An 18,644-nucleotide genomic window follows, 5' to 3' on the forward strand; every position below is an offset into this window, starting at 1 on the left:
CCTATGTTTTTTTTTTTTTTTTTTCTACATATTCTTTTAAATTGCCTCTTAGGTAGTTTGGGTGACTGTACTTGTTTGTTACTAAGCTATTAGTTGTCGAATTTGCAACGTTTTTTTATAAAGTTGGAATAGTTAATGGGAGAGGTAAAATGGTATCTCTAAAGTATGGAGGAGATCATATAGTTAATTTAAGAAGTAATTATTTATAAATTAATTATATTATATTATAATATTCTTGTACACAACTGTGTACTTTACATTAGTTGATCTTGAAACTCTTCTTCTGGGGTTTAGGGGTATTCATAGATTTAAAGGTCTCATAATAGAGTTGAATAATTAATAATAGACCATTGTAAACTACCGATGAAGCTGAAGGAAAAAATAACAGCAGAAGATTTTGAAGTTGTCTTCTCTAATTTGATTGAAAAGTGTATACCCCGAAACACTCACTTTGTAAACATTTGGATGTAGACGAGTATCCAATTTACTTCTCTTATATTCTGTTTTATGGTACAAATATAATCATAAACAAATTTGTAGTTTTTTTTTTTTTTTTTTTTTTTTTGTAAAAGGGAAAATTGTAATTAAGTCAGTAAAAAACGGAACAATTCTAATTTACCATAATTTAAATATTTTATACATGGTAATCTATAAATAAACTTTACATCAGTGCTTTTTTTTTTTGAACATTCGACCTTTTTATAGTGTTTTCTAAGAACATTAACTATTGTACATGTTCTTACAAAAGTCTTCAAAAGTTTTCACTCAACAGCATTGCAATCCTATTTACATTAAATACTCTACCTTCATCTAAAGGTATTTAAACGCAATGTTGGAGCAATTAGGGTTGAGCACGGATCGAATATCCGATCCGAAACTAGATTTCGGATCGGATATCCGTATCCGAAACTAGATTTCGGATCGGATATCCGTATCCGAAAATCCGGAGATTTGATATCCGTATCCGATCCGAAAATTTCGGATATCCGAAAATCCGGATATCCGAAATTTTCGGATCGGATATGTCAGATATCCTATATCCGATTTCTTTAATTGCAGGTTTTTATTAACGGAAAAATTGATTTTTTCACCCTTTATTTTCACACGTTATTGTCTTATGGACCCTTTTTTACTATGTGGACAATTAATTCATAACCTGAACAAAGAGAGATAAATAGACCTAAAATTATTCTCCAACAACTAATTTTCAGATATTACATAATAAAATTATACATAATAAAATTACATAATAAAATTACATGATAACAACTAGTTGGCTAATTGCAACAAAGTACAAATTACATAATAAAATTTGAAGTCCAAAAACATTAGTGTCCAAATGTTAACAGTGCGGAAACATTTTATCAAACACTAAATAAGTCATCAACGCCGAAAACCAATATCAACAAAGTACGAGTGTACGGCAAGTCAACAACCCTACAAAATATAAAATTACAATATATTAGTTAATCATAAGAGGAAAAAAAAAAAAAAAAAAAAAAAAAAAAAAAAAAAAAAAACAGAAATTAAGCTATAACTTCTAAATATTCAAACTAAAAAAAGTATTACCTTCTAATGCTAAAAATAATCATCAACGACGGGAACCGAATTAGTAAATTGGAAACGTGTACCAAAAATACAGCTAGCCACATAGGGGGAGAGGAGCTGAGGGGGTGGCATCTTGCAAAAATGATCACATTGTTCCTTGGGCATAAATAAACAACATAAGAAGCATACACTGAAGCACTGACTTTCAAAACATTGCCCAAAAGGCCAGTCACCAAAATTTTAAGGCTAATATACATATTGAAACAAGTGATAACCTCTATTAACCATGACATCCAACAAATTACCAGATTAAATGATCGAAATACATGAAGCTCAGGGAAAGCATTTAAGCATTTAGCATTCGTTCTTTCACAAAACTAATTGCCCAGGTAGTCAGGTAACAGACAACAGACCATAGAGGCTTACTCATTAAGGATAATGATGACCCAACCCCAAACACCCTAAACCCAAAACAAAGGGACAGTATGCAGATCACATGATAGTAGTATGCTGATCAAACTTGTATGCAGTATGCAGATCAAACTTGTATGCAGTATGCAGTATGCAGTATGCAGTATGTAGCATGCAGATCAAACTTGTATGCAGTATGCAGCATGTAGCATGCAGATCAAACTTGTATGCAGTATGCAGTATGCAGATCACATGATAGCAGTATGCAGATCACACGATAGCAGTATGCAGTGTGGTCTATAAAAATCCTTGCATATAACCTTGCCTCAGAACATAAGTACTTATAAATCATGTCTACTAAAAAATATTCATCACAAAAAAAAAAAGCGGAAAAAGTAATACCCTCTTCAATTTGTTGAATGTCATCGATACTTTCTTCAATTATAAGTGGACCACGTGTATTGCGCATCCAATCTTGTGCACATATTAAAGCCTCAACCATATGTGAAGAAAGTGAACTACGAAATGGATCAAGTACTCTTCCACCTACGCTAAATGCAGATTCGGATGCAACCGTGGAAACCGGAATGGCTAACACATCCCTAGCCATAAGACCAACTATTGGATATCTCTCCACCGCTTTTTTCCACCATCCCAAAGCATCAAAACTCTTACCGATAATATTAGGCTCTCTATCATCCATCAAATACTTGTCCAAATCACTTTTTTTGTCAAAAACTGTTTGTCCACCAATATCCCTCTCAAACTCATAATCAGCAACATGCCAATCATTATAGTTTTCCAAGTCTTTTGAAGTCAAATCAATATTATCAGAAACACTTAGACACATTTTGAGATTGTAAAGCAGCATAATGTTCATACAAAGAAGTCAAAGTTCCCATCACCATATCATACAACTGTGTGGCCTTTGCAGAATCATATTGATCATTAATCGCCCACTTAACATAATGCATTTTACGCCTAGGGTCAAGCACAACAGCAACATACAACATCAAGTTAATGTTATCTACATTTTCCCAATATTTGTCATGCTTTTTCTTCATCCCATTGGCCATTGACCTTTCCCTAATATCAACACTTTCACACTTTTTTTTAATCATCTTGCCAATTGTCACAAGTTCTAACAAATACACATTAGTAGTACCATACAAAGATCCTGAGAGTCTCATAGTAGCATCATAAAAAATCTTAAGAAAGGGAATAAAAGAAGCAACACGATCCCAATCCATATCAGTAGGAACACCCGACATCTTTGTTAACTCAGAAAAAAATTTACCACCATCAGAATTTTCAAGCAAATCAAAAGCCTAACGAAAAATCAAAGCATACTCCAACATCAAATAAGTGGAATTCCACCTAGTTTCAACATCCAAGCAAAGCTGACGTTTAGATTCAATTTGTTCTTGATTTACACAATTTCTAAACTTTTGTAATGTGGCAGGGGAAGATCTAACAAATCGTACAGCATTACGAATTCTTTTTATTGATTCATCACATTCTTTCAAACCTTCTCTTACTGTCAAATTAAGAATGTGAGCTGCACACCGCATATGCACAAATTTACCCTCTAAAACAGTTCCATTTTTCCATCTTAGTAACCTCTTCCTCAAATACTGGACCCCTACATCATTTGAGCTAGCATTGTCAACGGTAATGGTCATTACCTTAGTGATACCCCACTCAAGCAAACATTTTTCTACCGCTTTACCAATAGCCTCACCTGAATGGCCACTAATTGGACAAAAATTTAAAATTTTTTTATGCATGTTCCAGTTGTGATCAATAAAATGGGCTGTCAAACACATGTATGATAGATTTTGGCAAGAGGTCCATGTGTCAGTAGTGAGAGAAATACGAGAACAAAACTTGCTAAAATAATTTTTCAGATTTTTTTTTTCATCTAAGTACACACGATAGCAATCTCTAGCTACTGTAAAACGAGAGGGGATAATGAAATTAGGCTGAACAACAGACATAAAGTAGCGAAAACCCTCACGATCAGAAAACCTAAAAGGCAATTCATCCATTATTATCATTTTAGCAAAAGCTTTCCGACCCTCCTCCTGCCTAAACTTCCAAAATTCTAATTTACCCTTTTTTTCCCCACTTGCATTATCACCTACACTACCATCTCCTAATGTTTGCTGACTTTGCTCATTTTGAAAAGCAAGAAGCCTTTGGGATTTGTCTAACATTAGGGGGGTATTCCTTACACCTTTCTAAATGATTTTTCATAGCACTTGTACCCATTTTAGAGTCACCACAAACATCAACTTTACAATACACACATTTTGATCTTTTATCCCCATCTATTACTATTAACTCAAAATGATCCCAAAGCCAAGATCTTTTCTTCTTACCTTTTTTTTTCAGCTCCATCACTAGTCGCCTTTGAAGGCCTTTTTTTTTGTAGCGGGTGGTTGTGGCGGATTTTCAATTCCAGCATGCTCCTTAGCAGCAGCAGTTGATGCCAAGGGCTCCTCACTTGATGGATTTGCTAGGTTAGCAGATTCTACAGTAGCATCATCCATCTAAAACAGAGTAGCATCATCCATAAGCAATGGGATCATATTATCCTATTAAAGCATCAAACAACCAAAATAAAATAGAACAAGATGTATTTTAAAAACATGCAATTCAGTTTTGGTTACAGTTTGTTCTAGATTAATTCAACATCATACAAATATTCAATCAACAGGAAGTTTCTAATTTTATTTTTAATGCTTCAGAATGAGTATAAGCGTAGAAGAATTGTCCAGTACAATACAATATTCTTTGAACAACATATCCAAAATTCCAATAGTTACAATAAGCCAAATTATCTTAGGAAGGAAGGAGAATAATTAAAATGGTTAGACCTTAGCCCTTAGATAAATAAATTGTATTGCTTTTTATTTTAACTTTTTTTCATTGAACTTATTATTTATGTTCTACACTTCGTATTTCTTTTGCATTGGTTGGCTGGTTGCAATAAGTACACTGAGAAATATATAGAAATATAGAATGCATGGATCTAATAATGACACCACAGTACCACACTTAACAATGTCTTCTTATATTAGTGTATAAATTTAATCAAAATATATTCACTAGATGACTAGAGAATTTCGAATTGTCCCAAAAAATCCGAACTAAACAAACACAATAGTTGAATATGTAACAAACAACAATCACCAATTCACCACTTTCGTTTCATAATTAATTTGAAATTATTAGTTTGAACATCATTTAACAATCGCAAGTTATGTAACAATCAGAAATTAATTGGTTTGAAATTATTACAAAGTTAATTCATGAACCTAGTTTTCTTGGTTTTTAATCATCCATTTTGAATTGAAATTAATCAAACAACAACATTCTATTCGAATTCTAGGTTTTATGAGTAATTAAAAGGGATAATTACAAGAACCCTAATTCGAAAAATCACATACCTTTAAGGTTAAAAAGAAACACCTTTAGCCGATTGAACGATTGTCTTCGCAATTCGCAAATTCACGCAGGTGGAGGGGTGAGGGGAGTCGCGGCTGGTGGAGGAGTGACGGACGACGGAGAGAAAAGGGATCTGAGAAGCGAGGAGAAATCTGAGAAGCGACGGAGAGATCTGAGATGAGAGTACTATGAGTGAGCAGAGATGAGGGAGATGAAAGAGTGTGAAAAGAGGCGGATTTTGTCTTTAGGGTATTAGGGATTTAGGGCATCTGATATTCCAAAAGACCAAAAATATGAAAAATTGAAAATATTTGGAAAAGGTAAAAAAAAAAGTGTATTACCGGATTTCGGATCGGTACCCGATCCGATATCCGATCTTTTTTCGGATATTTGGATATCCGAAAACAGAATTTTCGATATCCGATATCCGATCCGATATCCGATAATTTCGGATCGGATATCCTAAATTTTCGGATCGGATACGGATCAGAATTTTGGATTTTCGGATTATCAGATAGTTCTGCTCAGCCCTAGGAGCAATACACAAAAAACAGAGTTTTTTAAAGGAATATACATCAAAACATGTCATTGATGTAATTATCATGCAAGCCCAAAATTTATAATAGAGGGGGTGACAGTACCACAACTTTGAAGTTATTTAATATACCTACTTCTCTTACGTATGTACATTGCTGTTCTTTTTTTCTGCTAATTACCTTGAGTAAGAGAGTCAAGTGAGGCCTGTGTCATATGATCATTCACATGTACAGATGTGTTAACATCATTTTCTGGTGTAGCTGATTTATCAGAAGCAGATGTTGCTAAATTAGTTGGGTCCTTGTTGGCGGATTCATGATCTTCATTTTCCTGAGATGGTGATGCTGTGAAACGGAGTTTTTTTTCGAGCTGCACTTTGTACACAAACCAAGTTACTTTGTGTGTATGTTTTCTGAAAATCATTAAAATATCAAAACATGCAATAGAGCCCGCTCAAGGTATGTAAAACCCATCTGCTTATTTAACAGAAAAAAATAGAAGATCTAGTAGACCAATCACAGAACTACACCAGACTTCAACTAAATTAGTAATACTTCTACTATTATATCAAATTTCCAAGAAACACACCCTTCAACAAAGATTCAATAATTTTCAGAAAGTGCCTAAAGACAAATAATACAGTACTCTCACCATCATATTTACGTGCTTATTGGACTTTCTCCAGCATAAACAAAAGTACAATAGGGAAAACAGATTAATGACTAAGCTGACAGATATATTAACTAAACTGACGAATTAGTTAACATATGATTGTGGTGCTGTGAAGCCCTATGATACAATGATAAACTATTTTGTGTGCACCACAATAATAACCAAGCTAACTATTTCGTGTGCTCCACAATTAACTAAACGGACTAATAAATTAACGAAGAACCCTAAATTGTGAAATCAACATTTGATAATTGGAATCAAACCCCATAACTCAACAATTCAACACTAATTTATTTCACTCTACAAAATGAATCTATTTGCAAGAACTTCCATTAATTTTACCAAATCTGATTTATTCTTCGTTTTCTTACCCATACTATCTAAAATCTAGCACCAATTACCCTATTGATCTACACACTACCATCACATATGAATAACAGACAAAGTCATGCATCAAATTTCATTTCAAAACCGCTCGCTCCCTTCCCAACGTATTCATAATTAAGGGTCTTACATTTCATACTCTGTCTCTCCCATCCAAAACATGCATCACCCCTTTACTTAGACTCTGACCATTATTTACCTCAAAATAAACTGATAAAATGTCGTTTACATTATTCTGTACTACTATTATGAAAAAACTGAATGCAACTTAAATCTTAACAGTACTTGATTTAAGAGTAATTGATACTGAGAGTTGGGATACAATCGTCGCTATAAATCTATAAGTCCTTGCTAAAATGGTAGCAAACAAAACTGAAACAGCATATGAAGAAATCTTATAAAAAAAGTACAATATTGCAACAAACCTTCTTCCTTTTAATCCCAGCATTTTCAGTATGCCCATCGATAAGAAAGTAACAACTCTTCCAACAGGATATAGCACCAAAGAAAGCCAGGCCACTGGTCTGACCTGTAATAATAAATAAATAAATCAAATCTTATAATAATAATAACACATAAATCCATCAAGCACACAATCGACTAAATGTGAAGATTAATTTTGATATACTGAGAAGAAAGACCTCTAATTAGCTTAACTCAGCCTAGCCAAGTAAGTGGGATTCCAAATGTAAAACACATAAATCCATTAAGCTCCACGAACACCCTTAGATAGTCAACCACTCTTCAAATTATAATCACAGTTTGTCAGGGGTTATTTGATATTTCGTAATTGATACGGAGTATAAGTAATGCCCATCTAGTTCCTTATACCTCAAAATTTCAATAAAATGGCATCGAAAGGCCAGTAGCATCGGCATATTGAATAATGTGTTTAAAATACAAAACTACAACACATATTCATATATAATATATTAATACCAGAACAGTATTGCACATGATCTAGCAGCATCCTTGAATCCTTGAAGCCATTTTATGCCCAATTCGATCTTAAGTGGTCTCTCTCTGTGACATTATAGTAAACCTTTTTTTTAAGCTAATTGTATTTTCCTAAATTAATTGCCCTAATTTTCTTAAATGCACACTAAATACCCCGATCCTTTTCTTAAGAATGCACCAATTATAATTATTATTATCTTACAATGTTTATAATTATAATTTTCCTTTTTAGTCAGGTGTTGGACAATTATAATAAGGTTAGTCAGATGTAGTGTTAAAGAAAGCACCAGAAGGTGTGGATTGGAGGAGGAAATATTTCAAGCACCTAAGTTTACTAATTGTTTGGATTGGTTGGAACGGACCACTTAAAAGGGTATGTCTGCCCTACGCTAATTGTCTAGATCTTTTAAACTAATCTTTCTTAAGTAGTCTCTTTATTTCTTAAGCTAAAAATCAAGATACTTGCATATAACAAGGCATCATAAACTCTAATTAGCAGGAAATCAGCACCGTAAAAGCATGGTAATTACTACACAGCACCCAGTATATAGAAGAAGTCATAGAAATTACCTTAACAGGTCTTCTAAGCTCAACACAACAGACAAAGCTCTAACAGCAACACCACAAACAATGCTATCACTGAACCTGTAACCCCAAAAAAGAACTGAATAAGAACATATAAATCCATCTATTTAGTTGTTGGTTTTCCCATTATTACAACAATTTGAAATTTTATAAAGGCAATTCGCCAAGTCAAATTAAACTACTAAATGTTATCAGAAATTTAATTTCTACACTGTGCAACACAATTGTAATCACTCAATCTAAACTCATAAAAGCACAATCACACATAAAAACACAACCCAAACCATTATCATGAACATTCAATCACCAAAAACACATCTATAAAGGCAATGTAACAATACTTGTATTATAATATAGAATAATATATTCATTAGTGGTAATTGTATTACAATATATATATATATATATATATAATAATAATAATAATAATAATAATAATAATTTAAGGCTCAATTTGTCAGGGAATCCGAAATATGTAGTCCAGAATACTTATGTATAAAGCAAGATCGTACAATAGGCAATATAATGTCATCTAATACAAAGTACTACCTCTCAAACGAATACCTCTACATAGGAACCAAACCAAACCAAGTTAATCAGAAGCAAACGAACCCCCAAAATCAGCTCAATTGCAACTATCTTATGATTCCTCATTTCGTCTCAACTCTCAAGCATGCAAAATTGCAAGCAGCGCCAAAACATCTAATTATCACCATTGTTAAACCTCAAATCCTTCATTGTTAGACCTTCAACATCAATCTCTTTCTCTCTCACTATATCCTTATCCTACGAAAATTACCTCGATTTTCTTTCCTAGCCTAATTGCCTTGATTTTCATAAGTGATCTTTCTTAAGTGGTTTCTCTATTTCGTAAGTGATCTTTCTTTTGTTAAGTGACCTTTCTTCATTCTTTAGTGATCTTTCTTCATAATTGATCTTTCTTGAGTGATCTATCTTTTTTATTATCTTTTTTTCATCTTGAGTGGTCTTTCTTCTTTAGTGGTCTTTCTTGAGTGATCTTTCTTTCTTCTTGAGTATTCTTTATTAAGTGATCTCTCTATTTCTCTCTTTAGCATTTAGTAACTCTTTTTCCTAAGCTCTTTTTAAAGTGGGACATCTCATTTTGTTAAGCAATGATTTTTAAGTGGTCTCTCTCAAATGATTTTTGTTAAGCGGTCTTTCTCTCTCTCTCTCTCTCTCTCTCTCTCTCTCCCTCTCTATCTCTCTTTCCCCCTCTCTCTCTCTAGTGATCTTTCGTACATGATCTCTCTTTCTCTTAAGTGATCTTTAATAAGAAATTCGCTAAAGTGGTCCAGCATTTTAGAAAGCCTTTTTCTAAGCTATTTTTTTGTAATCTCTCTCTCTCTCATTTAAATAAGTCTCTTCCTAAGGTAATAGTGTTTTTCTAAACTAATTGCCTTGATTTTCTTAAGTGGTCTCTCTGTCTTTCTTCTAAGGTAATTGCCTTGAATTTTACATTTTTTATGTGATATTTCTTAATTGATCTCTTTTTAAAGCCAATTGGCCCGATATTTCTTAAGTGGTCTCTCTTTTTCTCTCTTAAGCTAATTGCCATGATTTTCTCAGTCTTTCTTCTGTGGTCTCTCTCTTTCTCTCGCATTTTTTGTATGCTTATTTTGTTTTCCTATGCTAATTTCCTTAACTTACTTAAGTGGTCTCTCTTTAGACCCAGCCTTGTCAACTACCTAAATCCTACAACACATCTACTATGTGTTAAGGGCCATATCTTCCATTATTGCAATATTCATTAGACCCAGCCTTGTTAATATTCAAAGCAACACAATTCAGATGAAACTCAAGCACATGACTAAAAACCCTTATATATACTCCGTAATTTTTTCCATACTTGTATAAAAGTTAACAATTGGTTGTGTAAATCTTTTATGACACAAAGAAACATCTGAAATTTCTCCTACGTCTTTGACTCTTTATCTCTTCATTGTATAAACTGATGTCGTAGTCAGAACTCAAAAACATTCCACGGTCACCAACTACAATGAATAACATAATTATAGTAGAAAGTATGATTAGTTATACCTGCTTTTGAGAGATTAGATGCTTCTAATTTAGCCCAATCCACAAACTCATCAATGCGACCATCTACATATGGTTGAAGACAGTCTTTGAAGGTCACTAAGAATTTTTCTAGCCTTTCTTGTTGCATTGCCTGCAAAGTAATCACAGACCAAATTAGCTATGCTATAATGATATTACAATTAATGACATGATAATAGAACTTTCTGCCTCCTGAGTTCTGCAGGAATAAAATACCTTCATCTTTAATGCTAGAACTTTCTGCCTCCTGACCAAATAAAGAATATCTAATTTAACAAAAAAAAAAAAAAGAGCAAAAGTAGGTGAACAAAACTTCTTTCTACTAATCATCCCACTCCTAAGACGCCAATTCAGCTAAACTTGCAGAAATATGGTACTGAAAGAAGCCTTCAAGATAGACTCTAATCAAATTAAGCCAACAATTCCAGAAAAGCAATAATCAAATCCAATACTCAATACTGCCTCACTCTACCCTTGCACTCCACTCCCAAGATGAAACAAACATGCGCTAGTATACTACAAGTATGTTGGTAATTAGTACTGAAACAAGTCTTTAAATTAAACTACAATCCAGTTCAAATACCTCACTTCAATCTAGCATTCAAAACCAATAAATCAAAATATTCTTCTCACCAACATTCTCATCCTTATTCAATTCAACTACAATATTTAGCTGACACATATCGTATCCACAACAGATCAATATTTCTATTAAACTGCAAGAATGTTCTCAAACATCCAAAATAAAATCCAAATATTCCTATTTAAACTGCAGAAATATACTCAAATATCCAAAATACAACAAAACCCCTATTAAATTGCAAGAAATTTAGTATACATCCAAATACTCCTATAAAACTGCAGGAATTTTCTTAGTTATTCAAAATACATCCAATATATGCATATTCAAGTATCAAATCTCAGTCATTCCACCAAAATGTTCCAGTAACTAAACAAACAGCATTAAGCACTCATTTAGCAATTGTTAGCTTGAATCTCAGTCATTATTCTTCCATAACTCAGTATATAGAGCAGAAAAATCAGAGAAAAAATTCAAAGTAACATATAAAAATCGAATAAATCTTTTAGGTCAAAACCAATTCAAACAGATCTGCGCAAAATCGAACATCTAAATCCTAAAATAACAGCAAAAAACAAAACAAAAACCAAAAAAAAAAAAGAAAAAAAAAAAAGAAACACACAAACCTGAGCTACTTTGTAAGCATTCATAGTATCTTCTACAACAGTTTCCTTCATCACCAGATTTAAAGACAGCCATATAACAATGATATAGTCTCCCTTCATCTTCAAGTAGAAGACTCTTGATTCACTAACAGAAACAGTAGGAGTAAGATGAGAATTAAGAAACTTCAGAATATAATCACAGATATCAGAAAGCTCACATTCAACACGCTTTCCATGTAGTACTCATTTAGGACTACGACACAGTTCTGACATGGGAGTCCCACAACTACCTAAATGGGAGTTAATAATATCTACGGGTGCCCAAGCACTCAAAAACATAAGCTGAATGAGCTTACCATCAGTTCATCACAAGACCATAATTTCCACCGGGACCACCAAATGCTTCTTACCATGAATCCAGAAGTGCCAAAATTTTCTATCTTACATGCATGTGGCCTGAAAGATCATTTTATAAAATCCAGATGTTAGGTAAAATTAAGAAAAACATTTTAACAGCTTTAACAAAAACGTTAAGAAGATAGAAAAAGAGAGCATTGTAATGCTGCAGAATTTAAGGACCAAAATATAAGCATAAATGCATTTCCTAATATGATACTTGTAAAAATTACGGTATTCATGACAAAATCACGTGTTGATTACTGTTATTTAAGTTTCTTTAATACTTAAGGCCTTAAAATAAATGGAATTCTTTTAACTAAATATATGATTACAATAAAACCTCTTCGAACCACAGTATCAATTTCTACATTGATAAAATCACAATCCCAGTCACCCAACACAAACCCAGAAAATTCAGATAAAAATTGAACAACCCACATAATTCAATTTCAATTAACAAGATTTTACAACCAAAAAGTTCAAGAATTTCACCGAATTTTGCTTCCTTGGCTTCGATTTCCAAGTAGAAGGACGCGGAATTTAAATTACATCAGGGTCTTTGAGCGACAAACTATTGTTGCTACTACTCCGAGCAAACATTCTCTTCCTACAAAACCCGGGAAAAAAAAATATCAAATTAATGCAAAAAGGAAATGAAATTTAAGAAGAAAAAAAATTAAAAGTATCTTATTATCGCCATTATTGAACCTCATCCTCCATTGTTAGACCTTCAACATCAACTGCATGCTCTTATATTTGTCGATTCAAGTATATAATCTCACACTTTAATCGCTGTTTTTATATTACACTTTTTAATCTAAATTAGCTCAACCAAGAAAACCTAAATTTGATTTGATAGAGTTTATCAATTGTGAATTCAGAATTAGTACCTTCACAGCAGATACGCCCAGCTGTACGAAGAGAGAGAAAAGAAGAAGGGTAGACTGAGTAATAGCATCTGATTTTAGGGAAAAAGAAAAGGGGAAAAAGGACAAAGAAGCTGGAAAGCAATGAAAATCAAAATACAATGGCAAGACCGTTAAAAATATAACTCAGAGCCACAAGGCAGTTTACTAAACAGAGATTCATAAAAATAGCTACTCATGTACAACATGGTATGAATTAAATAGTTTCAACATCAATAATGGCAAAAAATAAGTTAAATAAAAAAGGCAATTTGATTAATAAACTGGAATTGCAGCAAAATGAAGGATATTCAAGCTATCAAGAGGCTTCATTCTCTCCCAATAAGCAACATAAATGCTAAAAAAAATTATCATCAAGTAACATCCTTTCCCTCTCCATAATCTTCTCTATACATAGAATTTCTTCCCTAATTATCTCTGATTTATTTCCCATATCCCAAGCTACTCATAACTAACATATAAAGATAATGCCAAAAGAGCCCCTCCCCCAGTTCCCCTTAAATTAGTTTACTGCATAACATCAATGAGTAAAGTACTGATTATTTTATTTCACTTATGATGTTAAAAACAATACTTTCCTAATTTACCACACGCCATACCATAGAAATCCTGATCCCTCAAAGATGATGGTTGAGTATGTAGTTTGTAGCACATTTAGCAGCTCATGAAGATGCTCAGGGGGTTGAGTGCAAGCAACATCCTTTATAAATGATACATGGCCTACACATATTTTTACATAAGTAAAACAGAAATGTATAAAAATTCATAAAACAGATAGCAGGTAAAATGGTAAAAAAAACAGAACTCAATCAAGTATAATGCAGGCATGTCGTCCATAAACACTTCTACTATAAGTTCATAAGCAAGCTTTCAGCTATAAAGTATACTAACATTAATCGTTTGTCTCACGTAGTCATGACTGTTAATCGCTAAATCATAATATCTACCACTATGCTGCACACAAAGTATCATAATCTCACAAGAAGAAGAATAGATCTTTTTTTTTTTAATCAGTTGAACCTTCAAGCAAGCAACCTAAACTAATAGATAATCCAACACAAAATCTTTACATCTGAGTCTTGTATAAGCCAATGCAAACTTAAGTAAATCAAGATCAAGCTCAACCCTCATCTTGTAAATAGCTCTATCAATCAAAACACTACCGCAAGTACCAAATTATTATTTTCTTTATTCATGAAAACACAACTCGAATTAGCCTTAGAAAAAAATACTACATCAATTTCATTCCACCATAAGCACATCACCAAGAGAAAACTTGGTAACAAAAACCCGTCCATAATTTTTGCCCACAACCAGATTCCCATCACTTCAGAATCCATAACAGAACTAATTAGCTAACTTAACTCTGAATCACATATAACTTTCACTCGCATGAGCCTAAATTATTCTTTTCCTTTATATTGTCTACTCTCTATCTTATTACAAAGCCATTTCTTAAAAATCACCCCTCCATGAACCAACCAACACATCGAATTCGCAAATTAAGGAGATTAAATCACGCCATAAGTGGGAAGTTGTTGATAAAATTTACCCAAATAACAGCCAACATTTATCAAAATAGAGTTACAACTTACAACTAAAATTGAGAGTCATTCTTTTAGCCCAATTACAAAAATCTTATTCCACCATTGTTATCAATAAATGCTGAATACACAAACAAATTCTACATTCTCACATTTATCACCAAAAATCCACATCAAAATTGCAAACCATTCTAATATACTCAATCATATGTTCATGCAAAATTCCTAATAATCCGGTTTTCTTGATTTTGTTTATTAACTCCTAATCAGAAGTGGAATTCCCAGAACTTCTCCCACATGCAAAATTCTGGAAATTATAGTAGGTGTAAAAACTGAATTATCACATATTAAGGCACAGATGAGTTTTTCAAACATAATTTAAATTAATATGCACATCAAGCAACAAAGGTCGATCACATATGAGCTAAAAATAGTCAACAAAATTTTCAAGCAGCTAATATTCCTTTGAAGCTCATCTAAGCTACAAACATATTGCGTTCTAAGAATTACAAATGTTCCACAAATTTATTTATTTAATTAAGAAAATCAGAACATGCAAATAAACTAAAAGGCTTACCTTTGACTTGAACATCTTCCACGCCACCACCAGTGACCGTCGATTTATCATTCAAATCAATAATCAAAGAAGCTCCTCCTTTTCCGCCATTGAAGGATTCACCATCTTCTTCTTCACCGTTCTTCAACTCTTTCTCTCTCCTCTTCAGCATAGCTTTGGCAATTTGCTCTCAGTTTTTCACCCAATAGACTGAAAACGCATCCTCTATACCCCTTGAAGAAAATCCCAAAAATTAAAAATCGTCAAATTAAACCCAAGAAACCCAATCTAATTAAGAAAATCAAAACATGCAAATAAACTAAAGGCTTACCTTTGACTTGAACATCTTCCACACCACCACCAGTGACCGTCGATTTATCATTCAAATCAATAATCAAAGAAGCTCCTCCTTTTCCGCCATTGAAGGATTCACCATCTTCTTCTTCACCGTTCTTCTACTCTTTCTCTCTCCTCTTCAGCATAGCTTTGGCAATTTGCTCTCGGTAAAACTGAAATCGCATCCTCTATACCCCTGGAAGAAAATCCCCAAAGAAATCAGAATTTCCGTTTATTCAGAATTTCCATTAGCATAAATTCACACTTATTCAGTACTTGCAAACAGCGCCATAAACCTCATCGAATTATTGCCATTGTGAAACCGCAAATCCTAGAGCGAAAAATCTTCAAATAGCAAGAAAATAGCAGAGGAGGAAGGAGAAATAGAATAGGAAGAGACAGAAAACGCAAATGAAAGAGAAATGGGAAATACAAAGATGAGGTAGAAATCAAAGGAAATCAAGATTCAATGGCAGGATCGTAAATAATTTCACAGCACATAATAGGATTACACAACAAAATTACCACAGATTACACTACAAATCATCACAAAACCACAGCATAAAGGTAATCTAACACATTTACTAAAAGATCTGAAAAATATTAATATATACATCTCAAATTATTAACATGCAAAGGCAGATAAGCAATTATTGGTCAAAGGAAATTACCAAAATATAAATTTCGTTTGATTTTGATTTTGATTCCTGCTTCTCCTTTAGCCTTCAACTCCCGTCAAAATGCAAACAAAATAGCGTAAATTAGAAACAATTTTTTTTGGGTACCGTAAAGTAAATACATAAAAATAGCAGAAATTCTGAATAATACACAAAATGAATAGAAAAAAACCCCTTAAAATTCTTTCAACAGCAAAATAAAAAAAACATAAAAAAAATTCCTGAGCGACATTGTGATGAACAAAACAAAATCGCCAAAAATGTGAAAAACCCAACAAAATTAGGCAAAACCCAGATAACAAAAATCAAAATTTTACAACTACATTGCAAAAATCAAACCCAAAATCCCCAAAAACACTTTTCCGATTTTCTAAAGAGAAGAGGGAAAGAATACCGTGCATGTGGCAGTGAGGAGAGGAGCGGTAGTCTTAAATCTCTTCTTAGCTATAATCTGAAATCCTAGAAATCGAAGCGCCGTAATGGATACCACGACCACCGTCACCTCCATAAAACCTAGAAAACGATAGTCGATGATGATTACAAATCAATTACAAATCCTTTTTTACAAATCAATTACCTAAAATCAAAAATAATGAAAATAAAACAAAAGCCAAGAGGCAAACCCTAGATTGTAAAATCGATAGTCGGTGATGATTTACAAGAAAAAAAAAAAAAAAAAACAATGTACCTGAGAAGCTGATTCAATTGCATACCTGGTGGTTGTCTGAGAAATGAAAGGGAAGGAAGAGGGAAAATGAGAAATCAAGAAGAGAAAGAAAGCTCAGAGTACGCAAAACTCGAAGTTCGCTGCTCATGGAGGAGAGAGAAAGAGAATAAGTATGGAAGAAAGGAAACCGAGAAAAGGGGCAAAATCAGAACAAAATGGCAATACCACAAAAAACCGAGGGTAAAATGGTCCGCGCACTGCTCTCCTGTTCATTTTCAACAATACCGTGAACTTCGCACTTTTTAAAAGGCGTAGATTTATGATTATGATAGACCGATAGTATATCTTTTACGAATATTGTTTCTTATCTTATGAACGTAGATTTTGTATAAATACTCTACCTATTGATGAATAATAAACAAGCTATTCTATTCTCTCTTCATCCTAATTTGTCACAATCCAACATAAAATAAAATGTTTGTAGTGTTTGAATATGGTAAAACTACGACCTTATTTGGTTGACATTGTAAAATGAAATTGGAAATTCATGAGAATTTATAAAATAAGTAGTTGTTTGGTTGACATAAAAAAGCAAAAAGGGAGAAAACAAAATTTATGGGAATTTTAACTTCTCACGAAAGATGGGAAATGAATTACCTAGCCACCCTAGGTAACCAAAATTCATGGAAATTCAATTTCCCTTATTGCCAACCAAACAGATTTTATAAATTCTTAGGAATTTCATCAAAGAATTAATTTCCCATGAATTATAAATTCCTATAGGAATTAAATTCCCACATCAACCAAACAACACCTACGTCTTCTCTTAACACCGTAGCTTAATTATTCTCGGTAAGAAAATACCCGGAGTAAGAAAATAAAGCATTAAATTTAATATAGGCACATATGACCAAATCATAAAGAAATAATGGGAGGTTACTAAAATTTGCCAATTTCATCTCTTTAACTTTTAATTGATCTTTTTAATTCATAAATTAGTTTGTTGATATTTATAGAGTATATATATTGGGCACATATTAATAGAGTAAAGTAGTAAACTAGTGAGGGTACCAAACGCCGCTCCATATGGTTACACAACTTACAATTCTTTTAACGACTCAACTAGTACAAGGCCCTATTCACTTCACCTTAAAAAAAAAAATTCAGCAAAATTAATTTCAATTCAGTAAAAATAATTTCAATTCAATAAAAATAAGTTCAGTTCAACAAAAATTAGTAGTTTTAAAGAAAAAATATAATAGAAAATCGGTAAAAAATAATTTTAGTTAAGCGAAAATCAGTAATTTTAGAGACAAAATATAATAAAAATAAAAATAATTTCAGTTCAGCAAAATTAATTTTAGTAAAATTTATTTAAGTTCATTAAAAATAATTTATGTTCAACAAAAATAAGGTGAAGTGAATGGGGCCTTACAAGAATAGTTATTACCGTTTCGTATAAGCTTGATCGGATAAGTGTTCAATCTTACACACTGTAGAGTTGGTCAATGCGGTAGGTAAAACACCCCGTAAATCCGTAATAGGCTGATAGCCAAAATAAAAATATTACTCCCTCAGTCTTTTATTTTTGCCCCATTTAACTTTTCACGGTCTCCAAACACATATATCACCATTTTTATACGCGTAAAAATTATAAAAGTTTGATATTAATAAACTATACAATGAAACAATTCTAACAAGATACCATATGAATATATTATAACTTATAGATCA

The 18,644-nt window shown here is 32.7% G+C and overlaps 1 long non-coding RNA gene and 1 pseudogene across 14 annotated transcripts; one reads left to right on the forward strand and one right to left on the reverse strand.

Moving 5' to 3' along the window:
• LOC110718897 overlaps positions 1 to 18,644 on the forward strand; it is a 52,353-nt pseudogene that overhangs the window by 29,195 nt on the left and 4,514 nt on the right.
• LOC110718901 lies at positions 20 to 17,208 on the reverse strand. 14 transcript variants are annotated; one of them, XR_002510998.1, is made up of 17 exons: positions 16,932 to 17,206; positions 16,638 to 16,756; positions 16,238 to 16,289; positions 15,562 to 15,762; positions 15,252 to 15,463; positions 13,095 to 13,850; positions 12,697 to 12,811; positions 11,827 to 12,261; positions 10,837 to 10,886; positions 10,603 to 10,732; positions 8,530 to 8,604; positions 7,428 to 7,531; positions 6,126 to 6,315; positions 5,412 to 5,581; positions 4,341 to 4,511; positions 1,570 to 2,651; positions 20 to 1,437 (listed from the first exon to the last, which is right to left on the reverse strand). It is a non-coding gene; the product is annotated as an uncharacterized LOC110718901 (long non-coding RNA). The 14 variants fall into 14 exon arrangements; XR_002510987.1 differs by having other exon boundaries at positions 23 to 1,437; positions 1,570 to 4,511; positions 11,827 to 11,950; positions 12,162 to 12,261; positions 16,932 to 17,204; XR_002510996.1 differs by having other exon boundaries at positions 23 to 1,437; positions 1,570 to 1,704; positions 2,362 to 4,511; positions 16,932 to 17,204.

Source organism: Chenopodium quinoa, unplaced genomic scaffold (genome assembly GCF_001683475.1).
Source record: "Chenopodium quinoa cultivar QQ74 unplaced genomic scaffold, ASM168347v1, whole genome shotgun sequence".
NCBI lineage: Eukaryota > Viridiplantae > Streptophyta > Magnoliopsida > Caryophyllales > Amaranthaceae > Chenopodium > Chenopodium quinoa.